This window comes from Pristis pectinata, chromosome 10 (genome assembly GCF_009764475.1).
Source record: "Pristis pectinata isolate sPriPec2 chromosome 10, sPriPec2.1.pri, whole genome shotgun sequence".
In the NCBI taxonomy this organism is placed as follows: domain Eukaryota; kingdom Metazoa; phylum Chordata; class Chondrichthyes; order Rhinopristiformes; family Pristidae; genus Pristis; species Pristis pectinata.
In genome coordinates this window covers 13,439,061-13,459,185 of record NC_067414.1, presented here as the reverse complement: position 1 = coordinate 13,459,185, position 20,125 = coordinate 13,439,061, and the positions used below count along the sequence as shown (strand labels likewise).

At 40.8% G+C, this 20,125-nt stretch overlaps 1 protein-coding gene across 1 annotated transcript in view; it reads left to right on the top strand.

Annotated features, from left to right (window-relative positions):
* The first annotated feature begins 5,978 nt into the window (after positions 1–5,978).
* LOC127575166 (collagen alpha-1(XXI) chain-like) overlaps positions 5,979–20,125 on the top strand; it is a 72,465-nt gene continuing 58,318 nt past the window's right edge. Inside the window, exon 1 of the mRNA XM_052024859.1 lies at positions 5,979–6,079. The gene's annotated coding sequence lies outside the window, so the exon portion shown is untranslated. The remainder of the gene's footprint in view (positions 6,080–20,125) is intronic.

The following is a 20,125-nucleotide window of genomic DNA, read 5'->3' as shown; positions in this document are numbered from 1 at the left end:
TTTTTAAAGAGGTAATCAAGTGCATCAATGAGGCAGAATTGTTAACATGGACTTCAGTAAGGCCTTTGACAAGGTCTCACATGGGAGACTGGTCCAAAAAGTTAGGGCCCATGTGATCTTGGGCAATTTGGCAAACTGGATCCAAAATTGGCTTTTCAGTAAGAAATGAAATGATGGTAGAGGGTTGGTTTTGTAATATACATGATGATTTGGAGGTGAATATAGGAGACATGATCAGTAAGTTCACAGATGACAAACATTGGTGGAGTTGTGGATACAGAGTGATATTGATTTGTTAATGGAATGGGCTGATAAATGGCAGACGATGTTCAATCCAGATAAATGTGAGGCAATGCATTTTTGGAGTGCTAATGAGGCTAGGACATATACAATGAATGGTAGGGTCTTAGGGAGCATTGATGAACAGAGAGAGACCTTGAAGGTACAACTTCAGAGATCCTTGAAAGTGGCAGCACAAGTAGATTACATGGTTAGGAAAGCATAAGGTATATTGGCTTCAATTAGTTGGAGCATTGAATACAAAAGCAGGGAGGTTATGCTCCAACTTCATAAAACTTTTGTTAGGCCTCAACTGCAGTACTGTGTGCAGTTCTGGGTGCCACTCTATTGGAAGGATGTGGCAGTGCTGGAGAGGGTGCAGAGGAGATTCACCAGGATGTTGCCTGGGTTGGAGCATTTTAGTTATGAGGAGAGACTGGAGAAACTAAGTCTGTTCTCCCTGGAGTGGAGTAGGCTAAGAGGGGATATGACTGAAGTATATAAAATAATGAGGGTTATAGACAGAGTTGACTGCAGAAAACATTTCTTCTTATCAGAGGTAAACAAAATAAAAGGACATAGATTTAGGATAAGGGGGCAGAGATTCAGAGGGAATCTTAGGGGAACCTTTTACTTCGAGAGGGTGGTGGATACCTGGAATGCTTTGCCTGAGATAGTGGTAGAAGCGACGTCACTGACAGCATTTAAGAAGTCCGTAGATGAGCCCTTGAATTGCTTAGGCATAGAAGGGCGTGGGACAGGTGCTGGGGATGGGATTAGTGAGGATGGGTGCCTACTAGTCTGCGTGAATGTGGTAGGCTAAATGGCCTGTTTCCTTGTTGTATGTCTCCATGACCACCATCCAAGTTACCACCCCCCCCCCCCCCAAACACCTGTGACAATTAGATGGATCCTCAGACTTGCAGGCTTGTTGCTTCATTGAATGAAGAATTGGTTGTGCACATTTACTTGTCCCTCAAGTTGCTGAGAATCAGAAGTTATGACAAAGTATTGCTGCTTAAGTTTTACTTAAGAATTTTATTTCAGCCTTTTGTAGTTCCATCCAGATATGGAGGTTATAATGATGCTCTCTGGATCTTTAACTTGACAAGGAAGAGGTCCTGAAAAGCAAGGTACATGTTAGAAGATGTACGTAAGAGATGCAAAAGCGCCCTGAGCAGGAAGCCTTATTCTCAATGACTTTTGCAAGAGCATTTAAAATTGCATCAACTTGTTAGATGAGCAGTGCTTAAGCAAACTTTTCTGAGGAAGGCCTTATAGCTTTCTGCTACATTTTGCACCTCATATACAGTTGCAAAGCATGGCCAAGAAAGCTCACTTCCTCAGGAGACTAAAGAAATCTGGCATGTCCACTTTGACCCTCACCAATTTTTACCAATGCACTAGAGAAAGCATCCTCTCTGGATGTATCATGGCTTGGAATGGCAACTGCTCTGCCTGTGACCACAAGAAACTGCAGAGAGTTGTGAACACAGCTCAGCACATCATTGGAAACCAGCCTCCCCTCCATGGGCTGTTTACACTTCTCACTGCCTCAGTAGAGCAACCAGCATAATCGAAGACCCCACCCACTCCAGACATTTTCTCTTCTCCCCCCTTCAATCGGGCAGAAGATACTAATGCCTGAAAGCACTTACCACCACTGAAGGACAGCTTCTATCCTGCTGTTAGAAGACTATTGAACGGTCCCCTAGTACGATGAGATGGACTGTTGAACTCACAATCTACCTCATTACCTTATTGTTTGCCTGCACTGCACTTTCTCTGTAACTGTACTTTACTCTGTATTCTGTTATTGTTTTACCTTCGATAACACATTGAAAAGCCATAACCTCTACTACTCAAAAGGATGAAGGCAGCAGGCACCTGAAACATCAGCATATGCAAATCTGCCTTCAAATGACATTCAGTCCAAGCTTGAAAATCTAACAGCACTGCAGAAATTCAAGAATGTGCATGCCAAGTTCTTAAGGGCAATTAGGGATGATAATTAAATGTTGGTCTTGCCAGCAATACCCACATCCCATGAGTGAATAAAAAAAGTAAAAATAATTATTCAATTATCTTGCTTCTGCTAATCATGTTAGACCAAACCCACATTCAACTCCATATTTACACAGCCAAAAAAACACATACAATGTCAATTTTCTGCCCTTGTGCATAGCTGTAATGCCTGCCTTCAACAAGCCTCTGGTTATCCTACTGCTCCTATGCTGTATTTCCCAGGGGCTGAAATAACAAATAGTCGAAGAGGAAAACTGAAAGTGGAAAAGAGCATTAATGGTCTTATAGGGCAAGCTCCCAACAGCTTTATACTTAAATAGCATTGAACTTAACTTTCTTGCCACATGACATAGCAATCTGGGCTGTTGGGCAACAGCAAACTCACTGACTAAATCCTGAGAGAATAAAGCAGATTTTAACTCTGTGATGTCTCTGCTATTCCTCCAGGCTACCTCTTTGTTATGGGAAACTATAACAGGGTAGATTGCTGGAGAACCATGAGACCCGGAAAGCTCCTTTAAATGCTTATCAGAAATATGATGGTATGTCTGAACTTAACTGGCAGCAAGCTGAATTTGTGTGGTATCTTATAATGATGAGTCAGAGTACAGGAAGGAGAGAGAGAGAGAGCTTAGTGACATGGTGTCATGACAACAACCTTTCCCTCAATATCAGCAAAACAAAAGAGCTGGTCATTGACTTCAGGAAAGGGGGTGGTTTACATGCACCTGTCTACATCAATGGTGCTGAGGTTGAGAGCTTCAAGTTCCTAGGAGTGACCATCACCAATAGCCTGTCCTGGTCCAACCATGTAGACGCCACCGCCAAGAAAGCTCACCAGTGCCTCTACTTCCTCAGGAGGCTAAAGAAATTTGGCAAGTCCCTTTTGACACTCACCAACTTTTATCGATGCACCATAGAAAGCACTCTATCCTGATGCATCACGGCTTGGTATGGCAACTGCTCTGCCCGTGACCGTAAGAAACTGCAGAGCATCACAGACTCCAGCTTCCCCTCCATAGACTATACCTCGTGCTGCCTTGTGAAGCAGCCAACATAATCAAAGACCCCACCTACCCGGGTCATTCTTTCTTCTCTCCTCTCCCATCAGGCAGAAGATACAGGAGCCTGAGGGCACATACTACCAGGCTCAAGCACAGTTTCTATCCCACGGTGATAAGACTATTGAATGGCTCCCTTATATGATGAAATGGACTCTTGACCTCACAATCTACCTTGTTATGACCTTGCACCTTATTGTCTACCTGCAATGCACTTCCCTGTAGTTGTGACACTTTGTATTCTATTATTGTTTTACCCTGTACTGCCTCAATGCACAGTGTAATGAATTGTTCTGTATGAACAGTATGCAAAAATTTTTCACTGTACCTCGGTACCAGTGACAATAATAAACCAATACCAGATGTCTGAGCTTCCACTGCAGCACATAGACACCAATGGTTGGGTCCACAGATTTTGAAGTGATGCTGGATGCCCCATCCAAGTAGCAAAGGATGAAATCCAGGCTCTGCACAATGTTGATGGCAAAGTTAGAGTTGGTTTCATGCATCCTTTCAGGTAGGCACCCCACCCCTACCCCTTCCCCACAACCACCCCACCACCACCATGCTTCTTCTCTTCTTCTCTTCTTCCCTTTCCTAGCCTCCTTTTTGTTTTCTTTCTCTTACCTTTTACCCACCCACCGGTGGATCTGCTCGCCCCTCCTCCCCCGCACCTGCCTATCACTATCTCTTACCTGCATCTACCTATCACCACCCTGTGCCCACCCTGGCACTCCTCCTTTGTCCACCTATCACTGCTCTGCTTTTCCCTCCTATATATTGGGCTTCCCCTTTTCCTATTTTCAGTCTTGAAGAAGGGTCCTGACCCGAAACATTGATTGCCTGCTTTTCTCCACGGATGCTGCCTGGCCTGTTGAGTTCCTCCAGCATCATCATGTTTTTAGTTCAGGCTTGCCATTTTGCTGGGTATTTTATTAGTCATGGCCATCCACTTTTGTCCAACCCATTGAAGAGTTGAGTACTCTGGAAAAGGACATGTGTGACCCACCCCATTGTAAAGTTGGCACGTTGGATAACCATACCCTAATCCCCAGCTTCAGATAACTTCTGCCAGGTAGTGCAAGTCATTGCAAGTATTTGATTCAATGCTGGGATATTTCATTTGCCATAAAGAAGGGCTAATGGGTATGTTTATGGTGAGGGTCAAGGGACATTAGAAGTGTAAATTTGCACCTTGTATAGCTTGCAAATCAGAAGAAGTTATAGGATAAGGGGGAAATGGAATGTGAAGATAATTGGTAGGGATATAACATCAGCTCCAGTGGTTTCTGTGGTACATTTGGTGGCCACTCCAGTGTTGGACTAGTTCTCTAGAGGAGTGAGCTGTTGAACTCATGCTTGGCACTCATAGGTCTGTTGTTGGTGATTAGGAGCAGTTATGAACTGCTTACTCATGCATGAGAGAGAGAGGAGTGTTTGTGAATATCTTGCAATGTTTTGTATTTGCCATGGTTGAATAATTGACAGTCTGGAAGCTCTTGAGATGTGGGTGGGAAGGTTGGAATTGTTAAGTGTGCACAGATTTAGTGGTGCATATGAACCTTAGGAAGGAGTCATGATTGACAAAGATTGTAAGTAATAATAAGTGTGTTTTGCTTGGAGCCGTGTGTAAGAAGGCTGGTCGTGCAATTGTTGTGAGTTCATATTTATTGTGTATTTACAGAACATTGCCATACTGGGGTTATTAAGTGATTTTCATGCTGCATCATGTCTGAAATTCAAGATGCTTCTCTTTTCCATGCTCTGGTGTTTTCCAGCAAGTTTCCTAAACTTGTGGAGTAACTTCCGCCTGGAATTACAGCCACAATGAAAATCCCCCCACCCCCCCCCCCCCCCCCCCCCCCCATCCCCCTGACCCGAGTCAACTCCTCATGGCATCCATTCACCCTAGCTTGAATCAGCTAGCATTAGACACTCAATAAATTGGATCCTGTAGACATTAGCATTGGCTAAACACTGATATTATGACGATGAGATCAGGAATTTTGAATGCATTCTGCACCAGGTCAAACAGACATAATTTCATGAGTTTTGCTAGCTTATAAATTTTGAAAGAAATGCTGCAATCCAGTCCCTCTAGAGGTCACTGTTACAATATTTTTGGCTCAACAAAAATCAACTGTTAAAACATAATAAGGTTTATTTCTGCTTTTCTTTCAAAATCACCCAACAATTAGTAGATTCATTTAGGCAAATTAACTTAGGAGAAGGTGTATTGATTACATGTTATTGGTGAGCATTTTTGTTTGGAAGTTTAATGCAGAAATGCAGGTATTTTTATTCTATGAAGCATTTAAGCACCTTAAAAGCACAGAAGAGAATGGAAATGATAATAGTTCCAGTGTTATCTGGAAAAACAGAAAACATAACTATTGGAATGTTTAGTTTATGACGAAGCAACAGATGTTACCATGGGGATTGTCAATCTGCACTCCTTAGAAGTAATTATATTGTTGGATTCACCAAAGCAAACGTGGAATAGTCCTTAAATATATCAAATGCAGGGCCTCTCCCTTTGAGATACGCCTCCTTAATGCTGCGTGTGAGACTTGGCAAATGGAAGTTTGCCAGATCCACATGGAACAGTGTGAGAATGAATCAAGTTTGTGCCGGGAGACTTTAACAACATCATTCTGTACCTCCAATTTAGAGATTGCAGTTGATAGAAAATCTACCGTCAGTTGCTCTGGAAGGTAAGCTACTGACAAGAGGTACATACTATTAAGCATTTCATTCTCATTGACTTCTACTTAATTAATTGTGTGTAACTAAAGTAAGTTCATAAAAAGGTGAAAAATAAGAGAGAATTTAGCTGATTTTCTGATTAGGCATGCATTGAAAACTTAAGTGCTGAAATATGGTAGTGTATTGATTACCTTACTGGCTTAACATCCAGGTAATTGAGCTGGAGACATGCTTGAATACTGTTTGTGGTAGCTGGGCAATTTAAATTTAAGTAGTTAAATAAAATGTGGATTAAAAATCCATCATCAGGACTGAGACATCTGGGTCACTAGTGTCTTTCTAGAAAGGAAATATGCTGTCCTTAAATGGTGTTGCCTATATGAAGCTCCAGATCCAACTACCCAGTCATTTGGCCAAAGGGGTAATTAAGAATGGCTAAACCAGTGACATCCATATTTTATGAATGAGTAGAAAAATGATAACGTTCACAAAAAATTGATTAAAATGTGTTCTAATTAGTGTACGAAAAGTTAAAGAAATGCAGTTACTAAAAAAAGGCCTGATAATGCATTTAAAAAATGTGAAATATTTCTCATACTTTATATTTGAAATTAGAATGGTATTTACTTCTGCAATGTGTGTAGATGATGCCTTGCTCTCAAAGATACTGAGATTTAAATTTATTATCTATTATTAATAACAATAATGCATCCAAACATTTTAAAAGTAGTGGTTGTGAAAAATAATTTGACTGTGGTTATGCTGTAGTCATGTTGCATTTGTTGCATCATCTTTATTAAGTGAAAATTCAAATTATTGTTAAAAAAAATCATACTAAATGATCAATTTTGTCACAGATAAGGAAGTTACTTTAAGTTCAAATCACCTCATGGTCTGAATCTGTAAATGACTATTAATGATTGGAAACATTTGGGAACTTTGGGTAGTTGGGATATATCAATAACATTTGAATTACTGCTGTAAAGGTTACTTCATCGTAAACTAATCAGACAGAAAATCCCAATGATAAGACGAGTTTGCAGAAATCTGTTGACTGTGTTGTGAAGTTAAATCACTGTCTTGACATGCAAGGAACAGATGAGCATTCTGAAAATTACTGCAAGGCACCTAACCAGGAAAATAAAAATCTACAGGTGTACCTATGTGATTTAAATGTTAGATATTTAGTGATTAAATAATTTTCAAAAATGTTGAAACTAATTTTTCACAATTATTAACTAATATTACAATTAAAGTACATTTTAATTTGTGTAAGCATTGAATTTCTCAGAATATCAAAGCATTGTCCATCATTTCTATTTCATTAGGTTTTGAACTTTTAGAATGGTTAATCCCTGATTATGTACCAGAAATTTGAACTTTAATATGGTTTTATGTGCTGAGTTTTAATGTGTTTGATTTTTAAGCCTTGGAAGAAAATATAACATTTTAGCATTTGTAAGGATAACTTAACGGGAAATATATCTCACGGTTCCAAGGATTATTTTCCTCAAACTTGCTTTTTGTGAAATTGGATTTATAAACAGCTGGTTGCCATTTACATGGCTGTGAAATTAACTTGTGCAGATCCAACTATTGCAATATAATAAATTAACTGTTCAGTGACTCAGTAGGAATAATGCATTATCTCTTGTTGCTTATAATATTTCCTGATACACTTCTGGACATACTAAGAACAACTACTATTAACGGGGAATTATTTATCATTTGGGAGGGGGGAGCTAATTTCAGATTCCAGAAAATACTTGGTGCTTCCCTTGATTGTCCTACAACTCTCAGCATTGTTAAGCATTGACAGAAATCTATGCCAGAGCAACCCCTGTGGTTGGGCTGGACATCAGTTCTTGGAAGTTAGTCTCAGGAATAATGTAGTGGGTGGTGATGAGGGAGCAAGCAGAAGCACACATGGAACGTCATTTCATTTAAATGATAAAGCAAAATGCAGCATGTGCTGAAAATCTGAAATAAAACAAGGAAATACTTGAAATACACAGGGAGAAATTGTGGAGGGAGAAACAGAATAATGTATCAAACAGGCTGATGAATTTTCATCAGAACTGGGAAAAGTTAGAAATTTGTTTTTAAAAAAAGTCAGTTGCAGTGGAACGAAGGAGAAATGGAAAGAACAAAAGTTATGTGAAAGAATGCAATCAGGAAAGGTTGAATGACACAAGTAGCGGTGGCCAGCTGATAAGATAAGATAAGATCTTTATTAGTCACATGTACATCGAAACTCAGTGAAATACACCTTTTGCGTAGTGATTTTGGGGGGCAGCCCGCAAGTGTCGCCACACTTCCGGCGCCAACATAGCATGCCCATAACTCCCTAACCTGTACGTCTTTGGAATGTGGGAGGAAACTGGAGCACCCGGAGGAAACCCACACAGACATGGAGAACGTACAAACTCCTTACAGACAGTGGCTGGATTTGTGGCCGGATTTGAACCCGGGTCGCTGGCGCTGTAAAACATTGTGCTAACCACTATGCTACCGTGCGTGAAAGAGGGAAATGAAAATCAAAAGTTTCGTCTGAGGAAGATGTAAATACGAGAGTAATAAAATCTGAAATTACCAGAAGAGGGAGAAAACACTGAACATTGGAGGATGGTCCATTGACCATAGAGGCTGGTGGGGTTGAAGGTGATTACGATGGGATACCCCCTAAATGTAAAATACCCTCTATCTGCATACCCACTAAATGTAAAATAGTCATCCTCTTTTGGGAATGACAAGCACTACTGTACCTAATGAATACCTAAAACAAGACCTGAATTTCTGTTACCCACAGGTGCGTGTGATGATTCTATAATTGGAAAATGGTTCACAAAGTGATTACAAATGATCAACGTGGGCCAGAAATTAGTTCAAAATCCACTTGTTCTTTCTTGCATTTTAAACTTATTTTTGATATATTGCTCAATGCTTAATAACTCTGGACTGCCAGTTATATGAAGATCCTGGAAAAGTAGCATAAACTCGATATGAAACAGAATTGCCATATCACCCGCATGTTTTAATGATATTTCCACCTTTCTGAGGAGGTATTTCATTAGTTCACCCCATTCTCTTGGGAATATATGTCATTTACAAAAGAGGATAAATACCCAGCATAAGGTATAAGGTAAACTAGTCTGTGGTTGATAATTGAACACCACCTTCTTCAACAAGAAAGAGGGAAGTTTATTAAGGAGTTTGTTGCATTTTATCTTGGTGATGCCTCCAGTGTGTGTGTATACATGCTTATGTGGAGCATTTTCTGAGATTAATGGTTCAGTTGAAATGTACACCCTAACCTTGTATTCATATGCCACAACCCACATATTAGGACAGAGAACATAAAACAGTACAGCACAGGAACAGGCCCTTTAGCCCACGATGTCTGTGCCAAACACAATGCCAAATTAAACTAAATCTCTTCTGACTGCACATGATCATATCCCTTCATTCCCTGCACATTAAGATAAGATATCTTCATTGGTCACATGTACAGAACATAAAACAGTACAGCACAGGAACAGGCCCTTTAGCCCACGATGTCTGTGCCAAACACAATGCCAAATTAAACTAAATCTCTTCTGACTGCACATGATCATATCCCTTCATTCCCTGCACATTAAGATAAGATATCTTCATTGGTCACATGTACATCGAAACACAGTGAAAAACATCTTTTGCATAGAGTGTTCTGGGGGCAGCCCCCAAGTGTTGCCATGCTTCCAGTGCCAACATAACATGCCCGCAACTTCCTCACCCATATGTCTCTGGACGTGTGGGAGGAAACCAGACCACCCAGAGCAAACCCAAGCTGATTGTGTCTGTCGAAAAGCCTCCTAAATGGCACCATCGTATCTGCTTCCACCACTACCTCTGGCAGCCTTTTCCAAGCACATACCACTCTCTGTGTAAAAAAAAACACTTGGTCCGCATATCTCCCTTAAACTTTCCCCTTCTCACCTTAAATGCATTTCTTCTAGTATTTGACATTTCTACCCTGGGAGGAAGATTCTGACTATCTACCCTATCTATGCCTCTGATCATTTTACAGGTCTCCCCTCAGCCTCTGATGCTCCAGAGCAAACAACCCAAGTTTGTACAACCTCTCTTTATAGCACATGCCCTCTAATCACAACTTGTGTCAGAGAGACAATACTGTCACAAGGATCGAGAGTCTCGAAGGCTATGTTGCTTGCCTGGTGCTCGGGTTCAGGACGTCTCATCTGACCTGCAGAGGAATTTGGAGTGGAAGGGGAAAGATCCGTTTGTTGTAGTCCATGTGGGTACCAACAACGTAGGTAGAACAAGGAAAGAGGTTCTGCTGAGGGAATTTGAGCAGCTAGGGACTAAATTGAAAAGCAGAACCAAAAAGGTATTAGTCTCTGGATTGCTACCTGACCCACTTGCAAATTGGCACAGGGTCAATAAGATCAGAGAGTTAAATGTGTGGCTCAAAGATTGGCATAGGAGAAGCGGGTTGGAATTCGTGGGACATTGACACTAGTATTAGTAAGGAGGAAGCTGTTACAATGGGACAAGCTCCACCTGAACCATGCTGGGACCAGGGTTCTGGTGAATTGTTCAGCTACGGCTGTAGATAAGGCTTTAAACTAATAGTAGGGAAGTGGGTTCAACAGATTGGAAAAGAATGGATAAGGTAAAAGGGAAGGAGAGTGCAGAAGAGGTTACTGAAGTCTCCAAAATAAAGAATAAGAGTAAAGTTAAGAAAGGGATAAGAATTTAACTTCAGGCAACATGGAGACAAATTTGAGAAGAGTGGTGGATACAGGACTGAAAGTGTTATATTTGAATGCACACAGTGTACAAAATAATGTAGATGAGCTTATTAGCACAGTTAAAAATTGGCAGGTATGACGTTGTGGGCATCACAGAATCGTGGTTGAAAGAAGATCACAGCTGGGAGCTAAACATTCAAGGATACACATCCTATCAAAAAGACAGGCAGGTGGGCAGAGGGGGTAGGGTGGCTCGGTTGGTTAAAAAATGAAATCAGATCCTTAGCAGGAAGTGACATAGGATCAAAAGATGTAGAATCCTCGTGGGTAGAGTTATGAAACTGCAAGGGTAAAAAGACCCCGTTGGGAGTTATATACCGGCCTCCGAATAGTAGCCAGGATGTGGGGTACAAATTACAACAGGAGATAGAAAAGGCATGTAAAAAGGACAATGTTACGGTGACAATGGGGGATTTCAGTATGCAGGTAGATTGGGGAAATCAGGTTGGTACGGGATGCCAAGAGAAGGAATTTGTAGAATGCTTACAAGATAGCTTTTTAGAGCAGCTTGTGGTCGAGCCCACTAGGGAAAATGCAATTCTGGATTTGGTGTTGTGCATTGAACCAGATTTGATTAGGGAACTTAAGGTAAAGGAATCCTTAGGAGGCAGTGATGATAATACGATAGAATTCACCCTGAAGTTTGAGAGGGAGAAGCTAAAATCAGTATTACAGTTGAGTAAAATTAACAACAGAGGCAATGAGAGAGGAGCTGGCCAAAGTTGGTTGGAAGGGGACCCTAGGAGGGATGACAGTAGAGCAGCAATGGCAGGAGTTTCTGAGAGTAATTTGGAAGACGCAGGATCAGTTCATCCCAAAGAAGAAGCAGCATTCTAAAGGGAGGATGAGGCAACCGTGGCTGACAAGGAAAGTCAAAGACAGCATAAAAGCAAAAGAGAGGGCATACAATATTGCAAAAATTAACAGGAAGCTAGAGGATTTGGAAGCTTCTAAAAACCAACAGAAGGCAACTAAAAAAGCAATAAGGGGAGAAAAGATGAAATAAGCCAGCCAATATTATAAAAGAGGATACCAAAATTTTTTCAGGTATATAAAGAGTAAAAGGGAGGCAAGAGTGGACATCAGACTGTTGGAAAATGACACTGGAGAGGTAGTAGAGGTGAACAAAGAAATGGCAGATGAACTGAATAAGTGTTTTGCATCATTTTCACTGTGGAAGATACCAGCAACATGCCAGAAATTCAAGAGAGTAGGGCAAAAGTGAGTGTAGTTACTATTACGAAGGAGAAGGTGCTTAAGAAGCTGAAAGATCTGAAGGTGGTAAGTCACCTGGACGGATGGACTACACCCCAGGGTTCTGAAAGAGGTAGCTGGAGAGATTGTGGAGGCATTAGTAGTGATCTTTCAAGAATCACTAGAGTCAGGAATAGTTCCAGAATAATGAAAAATCACAAATGTCACTCCACTCTAAGAAGGGAGGGTGGCAAAAGACAGGAAATTATAGGCCAGTTAGCCTGACTTCAGTGGTTAGTAAGATGTTAGAGTCCATTATTAAGGATGAGGTTTCAGGGTACTTGGAAGCACATGATAAAATTGGCGAAGTCAGCATAATTTCCTTAAGGGGAAATCTTGCCTGACAAATCTGTTGGAATTCTTTGAGGAAGTAACAGGCAGAATAGACAAAGGAAAGTCAGTGGATGTTATTTGCCTGGATATTCAGAAGGCCTTTGACAAGGTGCTGCACAAGAGCCCGTTAGACAAGATAGGAGCCCGTGGTATAACAGGAAAGGTACTAGCATGGATAGAAGGTTGGCTGACTGGCAGAAGGCAAAGGATGGCAATAAAGGGGGCCTTTTCTGATTGGCTGTCGGTGACTAGTGGTGTTCTGCAGGGGTTTTTGGGTCCGCTACTTTTCACGTTACATGTTAATGATCTGGATGACAGAATTGATGGTTTTATGGCCAAGTTTGCGGATGATACAAAGATAAGTGGAGGGGCAGGTAGTGTTGTCTACCTTTCCTTTCTCGCAGTCTTTCTATGCGCTGCATCTACATGTACACTAAATGCACCAACCTCTGACCTATCACTCTGGTTCCCATCCCTCTGCCAAACTAGCTTAAACCCTCCCTAACAGTTCTAGCAAACCTGCCTGCAAGAATATTGGTCCCCCTCCAGTTCAGGTGTAACGCATCCCTTTTGTACAGATCGTACCTTCCCCAGAAGAGATCCCTTCTGTACTGTTCTGTACTTTGGGTGCACTCTGGCAGCATACTGTGAAGGACAACATTGATAAATGTGGTTATCCATTAGATAGGAAAACTAGAAAGACGACATACTATATAACTGGTGTTAAATTGAGAAGGAGACTTGGGTGTTCTTTTACACCAATCACTGAAAGCAAACATTGCAGGTACAGTAAGCACTTAAGAAGGGAAATGTTATGTTGGCCTTCATTGTAAGAGGATTTAAGAGCTGGAGCAAAGATGTCTTTCTACAGTTATACAGGGCCTTCATGAGACTATAGTTGGTATAATGTGTGCAGTTTTGATCTCTTTATCTAAGTAAGGATATATTTGTTATGAAGGGAGTGCAGAGAAGGTTTAGCGGTTTGGCAGGACTGTTAAATGGGAAGAAATTAAGTTGAGTAGATTTGTATTCACTTGATCCTATTAGAATGAGAAGCAATTAAAATGAACTTTATAAAATACAGGGCTAGACAGATTGGACATAGGGAGGACATCTTTATTGGTTGGGGTGTCTAGAGTGAGGAGTCACTGTCTCAAACTGCAGGGCAAGAGAATTTGATACCACTGAGGGCTGTAGAGACAAAATCACTGAATATATTTAAAAAGTAGATAGGTACATTTCTGGATGCAGAAGGCATCAAGGGAGATAGAGAGCAGCAATATGGCAAAGAGATAGATGATCAGGCACAATTATAGTGATGGCCAGAACAGACTAAGAGGACCAAATGGGCTTTGACTGCTCCTATTTTCTATGTTTCTATTAAACAGTTAATATTTCAGATTCTGATGAAGGATCATTGACGTGAAGTATTAACTCAAGTTTCTCTCTGCACAGATGCTGCCAGATTTACTGAGTATCCCCATCATTTTCTGTATTTGTCTTATTTTTTGGTGCTCATCACATATTAGTGATAGGAAATGTACACTCACTTTTTTCAGATAATGTTATCGTTAAGGTAGTCCAGCTTAACTATAGCAGAGTTAGCTACAAATCAAATATTTAATCCACTATAGTATATTAAGAATTTCCCTAAATGTTGCACTGGCATTATTGGAACTAAAAACTAAGGGTGGGGAGAGCCAGCCTTGGATAACTAAGGAAATAAAAGGCATCAAGCTAAGAGCTCATGCACACAAAGTCATTAAGAGTAGTGGGAAACTGGAAGATTGGAAACACTTTAAAGAGCAACAAAGGACCACTAAGCAAGCAATAAGGAAAAGGAAGATAGGTTATGAAAGTAACAGATATTTAAAGTTTTTATAATTATAAAAGGCAGGAAAGGGTGGCTAGAGTGAACATAGGTCCCTTGGAAGATGAGAAGGGGGAATTAATATTGGGTAATGTTGAAATGGCTGAGGCCTTGAACAACTATTTTGTGTCAGTCTTCATGATGGAGGACATGTCTAACATGCCAAAGCCAGATGTTATGGATGCGATGGGAGGTGTCGGATCCCGTTATTTTCGAATCCCCAGGTTCTTTCAGGGGTCCAAGAATGAGTTGAAAACAACTTGGTGCTTCACAAAGTTTTATTGGAAAAGTTTAAAATGAAGAAACAGTCACAGAGCACATGGCACTAGCTTTAGTACTAGGAGATGAGCCGAGACAAAAGGGACTAAAGCGGAGCTAGAGCCGGGGGTGGGGGGGAGTGAGCAAGAGCATGATTAACAAAAAAATGACACATTTTATACCTGAGATAAGAGGTAGTCCTTAGCTAACTGTAGTCCAATCAGGAAACCTATTAGATACCTGTGGCGAAACCAACCAATGAAAAAACACATATTCTCCTGATGGACGAACCAATAAGCTAGGAAGCGGCCATTGCTTGTGCAGCCACTTGAGATGTATTAAACACTACACATGTTAAAAAAACTAATTAAAACAATCGAATCAAACAGGAGGTGAGGGCCTTGATACAATTGCTGTCACTAAAGAGGTAGGGATGAGCAAACTAGTGGGTCTAAAGGTAGACAAGTCCCCTGGTCCTGATGGGATGCATCCCAAGGTACTGAAAGAAATGGCGGAAGTTATAGTAGAGGTGTCTATGATAATTTACCAAAATTCTCCGGACTCTGGGCAGGTCCCAGTAGATTGGAAGATAGTGAATATTGTGCCATTGTTTTAAAAAGGTTGTAGGCAAAAGGCAGGTAACTCTAGGCCAGTTAGCTTAACGTCTGTAATCGGGAAAATGCTTGAAGCTATCATTAACGAAGAAATAGCAAGACATCTGGATAGAAGTGATTCCATCAGGCATAGCATGGATTCAGGAAGGTCAGGTCCTGCTTGATAAACTTACTGGAGTTCTTTGAGGATACAATGAGCACAGTGGATAAAGGGGAACAGGTGGATGTGGTATACTTGGAATTCCAGAAGACATTCGATAAGGTGCCGCATAAAAGACTTATCCATAAGATAAGGATGCATGGAGTTGGGGGTAATGTATTAGCATGGATAGAGGATTGGTTAACCAATAGAAGGCAGAGAGTTGGGATAAATGGGTGTTTCTCCGGTTGGAAATCAGTGGTAAGCAGGGTGTCGCAGGGGTCGGTGCTGGGCCCGCAACTGATCATGATATACATTAACGATTTGGAAGAGGGGACTGAGTGTAGCATATCTAAGTTCGCTGATGACACTAAATTGAGTGGAAAAGCAAATTGTGCAGAGGATGCAGAGAGTCTGCAGAGAGATATAGATAGGTTAAGTGAGTGGGCAAGGGTCTGGCGGATGGAGTACAATGTTGGTAAATGCGAGGTCATACACTTTGGAAGGAAAAGTAGAAGATCAGATTATTATTTAAATAGTGAAAGATTGTAGCATGCTGTTGTGCAGAGGGACTTGGGAGTGCTTGTGTATGAATTGCAAAAGGTTGGTTTGCAGGTGCAACAGGTTATCATGAAGGCAAATGGAATGTTGACCTTCATTGCTAGAGGGATTGAATTTAAGAGCAGAGAGGTTATGCTGCAACTGTACAGTGTACTGGTGAGGCCACACATGGAGTACTGCATGCAGTTTTTAACTGGAAACAATACTGCTTTTAACTGGAACGTACTTGTTTTGAACACTGAAAAATCTCTTTGAAAGTCTTCCACTGTTACTCAACTGTCCCACCACATAGCCTGTGTTTCCAGTCTACGTTAGCCAACTCCTCCCTCATCCCTTTGTAGTCTCCCTTGTTTAGGCATAATACACTGGTTTTAGATCGAATTATAGCACCCTCCATTTGTGTGAGAAATTCATTCATATTATGATCACTCTTTCCAAGAGGATCCCTAACTACAAGATCGTTAGTTTTACCTGTCTCATTGCACAGGACCAGATCTAAGATAGTTTTTTTCCCTTGTAGGCTCACTCACATGCTGTTCAAGAAAGCTATCACGGATGCATTCTATGAAGTCCTCCTCAAGACTGCCTTGACCAACTTGATTCATCCAGTCTATGTGGAAGATAAAGTCCCCCATGACAACTGCCGTTCCATTCTTACATGCATCAAATATTTCTTGGTTTATTGCCTGTGCCACTGTAATGTAATTATTCCGTGGCCTACAGACAAATCTCACCAGTGCTTTTTTTCCCTTTACTATTCCTAATCTCTACCCAGATAGACTCAACATTCTGCTCCTTAGATCTTATATCATCTCTCACTATCGCCCTGATCTTATTCTTAATTAAGAGCATTACCCCACCTCCCTTACCCTCTTGCCTATCCTTCTGTATTCCCACTCACCTCCACCCTGCAACTACATTTCTGTCATGGCCACTAAATCATACCCCTTTGTACTGATTTGTGCCACAAGTTCACTGACCCTGTTTCGAATACTACGGGCATTCGGATAAAGTACCCTTAGTCTCATTGTCCTTGTAGAATCTAGTTACCTTTATGTCCTTTGCATTTGACTTTTCTGTACTCCACTCTTACTTTGCTCTTTTCTAACTTTTGCTCTGGTCTCTGTTTTGCTTCCCTCTGTCTTTCTGCATGGATTCCAATTCCCCTGCCACATTAGTTTAAACCCTCCCCAACAACACTAGCAAATAATCCCCATAGGACATTGGTCTACACCTGGGCAGGACTGGGATCATTCAGTTTGTACTGGCCCCACCTCCCCTAGGACCAGTTCCAATGCCCCAGGAATCTAAAACCCTCCCTCCTGCACCACTGCTCAAGCCATATTCATCCTAACTATGCTGCTATTCCTACTCTGACTAGCACGTGGCACAGGTAGTAATCCTGAGATTATTACCTTTTGAGGTCCTACTTTTTGATCTATCTCCTAGCTCCCTAAATTCTGGTTGTGGGACCTTATCCCTCTTTTTTCCTATATTGTTGGTACCTATATGCACCACGACAACTGGCTGTTCACCCTCCCCTTCCAGAATGCCCTGCAGCCACTCTGAGACATCCCAGACCCTTGCACCTGGGAGGCAACACACAAACCGGGAGCCCTGTTTGCGGTCACAAAAGCTCCTGTCTATTCCCCTTGGCATTGGAATTCTCTACCACTATAGCTCTGCTGCTCTTTTTCCTGCCCTTCTGTGCAGCAGAGCCACTCATGCTGCCATGATCCTGGCTACAGCTGCCTTCCCATTTAAATGTTAACACAGCACTTATTACAAGATACATCACAGAGGCATTATCAAGAGAAATTGACATTTTGGGGCAGATGACCAAAGTCTTCATTGTGTTAGGTTTTAAGAAAGCCTTAAAGGAGGAAAGAGAGGTAGAGCAGCATTGGAATTTTGGGAGGTTTCGGCTTGGTGTCTGAAGATATGCTGACACAGAGGAAAAAAAAATTATATTCATGATTGTGATAAAACCAGAATTAGAGAAGGGCAGTTAGCTCTGAGTGTTATACACTGGGGGAGATTTCAGATGTCAAGACCATGGACAGATTTAAAAACAAGGATGAGAAATTTAAATTTGGGGTGTTTAACAAGAAGTCAGCGGAGATCAGTGTGGACGGGGGCATGCTGAATGAAAATGATTTGTTGTAAGTTAGGTCATTGTTACTGAGGTAGGAATCATCAATCTTGGTGATGGCAGGGATATGCAGTACTTACCAAAGTTAGGAAGGGACTGTTTCAGATTCAGACTGTTAGGGAGAACGATTGAATTGTTGGCTATGGAACAGTTTTTGACAGAGAAAAGAAATGAAAATATTCGTTTTCCCAGCATTTAACTGAAGGATTTTCTGCTCATCTACTATTGGATGCTGGTCAATGGTCTAAAAATTCAGTGACAGTGACAAGAGATGTGGTGATGAGGTAAAGCTGGGTATTAACCTTGTACATGTGGAAATTAATACTTTGTTTTTGGATGAGGTTGCCATAGGAGAGCATATTGATAGGAGACAGGAAAGTGCCAAGAATAGATCCCGAGGGATGACAGAGGGAATGGTGCAGACATGTGAAGGCAAAACTATCGCTGGTTATTCTCTGGTTTTAATTCAAGAAATAAAAGTAAAACCAAATAGATATGGCCTCACTCAGTTCCATCTGGACAGTGTGGAGAGGGTAAGAGGAATGGTCAAATGTTTCAAGTGCTACACAAAGGCCTCAAAGTATGTGGAAAGCTAGATCATCTTTGCATTACTCCCATAGAATTTGATAAAAGTCTTTTCAGTACTTCGGAGGCAACAGATCCTGGAGGGACTCAAATTAAGAGTTCCAGGTGAGATGAGCATGAAATTGGAGGTAGTAATAAGTTCAAGTAATTAGAAAGGAGAACGTGGTTTGAGATTTGGTCACTGTTTAGAAGAATAGAGAGGATAGTTTTCTGAGAGAGGTGAAAACAGGTGATTTGAAGGAGAGAAGAATGTGTATAAGAAGAGTATGTTATTAGCTTGTACTTGTGTTTCTTTTCAACCTAAACTTCATTACCAGATGGTTTTGTTTTCAAAATAATTTGAAGAAAGATTAAGGGGCAAATTTAAAATTGTTATTCAGGTAAAAAAAATTAATGATTTTTTAAAAACAGATTCTGTAGGTATGAAACATGAAAGAGACGGGCCTGGAAATCTGTGTGCACAATGTAAAAAAAAAAATCAGTTATGCAGATGTAAATCACATGATACAACCCTAATAATTTTTGCTTATGCTTATTTTATAAAATGTGGAAAATTTCATTTTTGTTTCTGAGCATAACAAAGACAGTTTATGGGTTTTTAAATAACATAAATATAGATTGGCTAATGTATTTGAATTGGTTCTCAACAAGACTTTTAATTTTCTTTTAATTTCAATACCTGCATAATTTTTGGTTGCCAAAGACAACCAAAATTGGAATAAGGATGGACAGATTTCTTTCTTATTTCAACTTAAATTTATTTTACCACAATGTATGAAAGCGATGGCCTCCTATGTTTGTTGATTATAAAGAAATTATTTCCATGTTGTCGCCATTATGTGAGTGAGAGAAAAATCATAGAAGATCAATGTTGCAAGACCAGGGTCTTTTCCCATCACTACTTTTACTGTTGTCCAATTACTTGAAGATTCTGTTGATCTGGTCCAGAGGTGCCCAGGCGTGCATGAAAAACAGGGAGGAAAGAGTTGCGAAGGCCAAGTAAAAGTCATTTAGGTGGGTGGGCACTCCGTCACCGTAATCTTGGTGATTAGATGTGAGGTACATATTGTGTTACTCTATTTGGCCCAAGACTCATCCATTGCCTATCTATTTCTCGAATTATCTTTCATCTTGCCTGGCAGTTCAAGAATAAACAGGTTTGCAAGGACACTATGTGCAGGCACCCAGACTAATTGGAGAAGAACATCCCCAAAACTGCACTGAAAACAACATTGTTCCTATTTATAAGCCTGAATTGGGTCATATTACCAGAGCAGGTGTAGATTGTCCAATCCAGCTGGAATGAATCCTTCACTTTTCCGAGATGGAGAAATACTTGAAGAGGAACTTCCTTGACCATAGAGACATCAAGCAACAATGGCCTTGAGGAAAAAAAGGAGAGAGTGGAACCTTTTGATTTCTTTCCCAACCAGATATTTATTGCCTTTTTGCAAAATGCTTGATTGGCATAACTGAC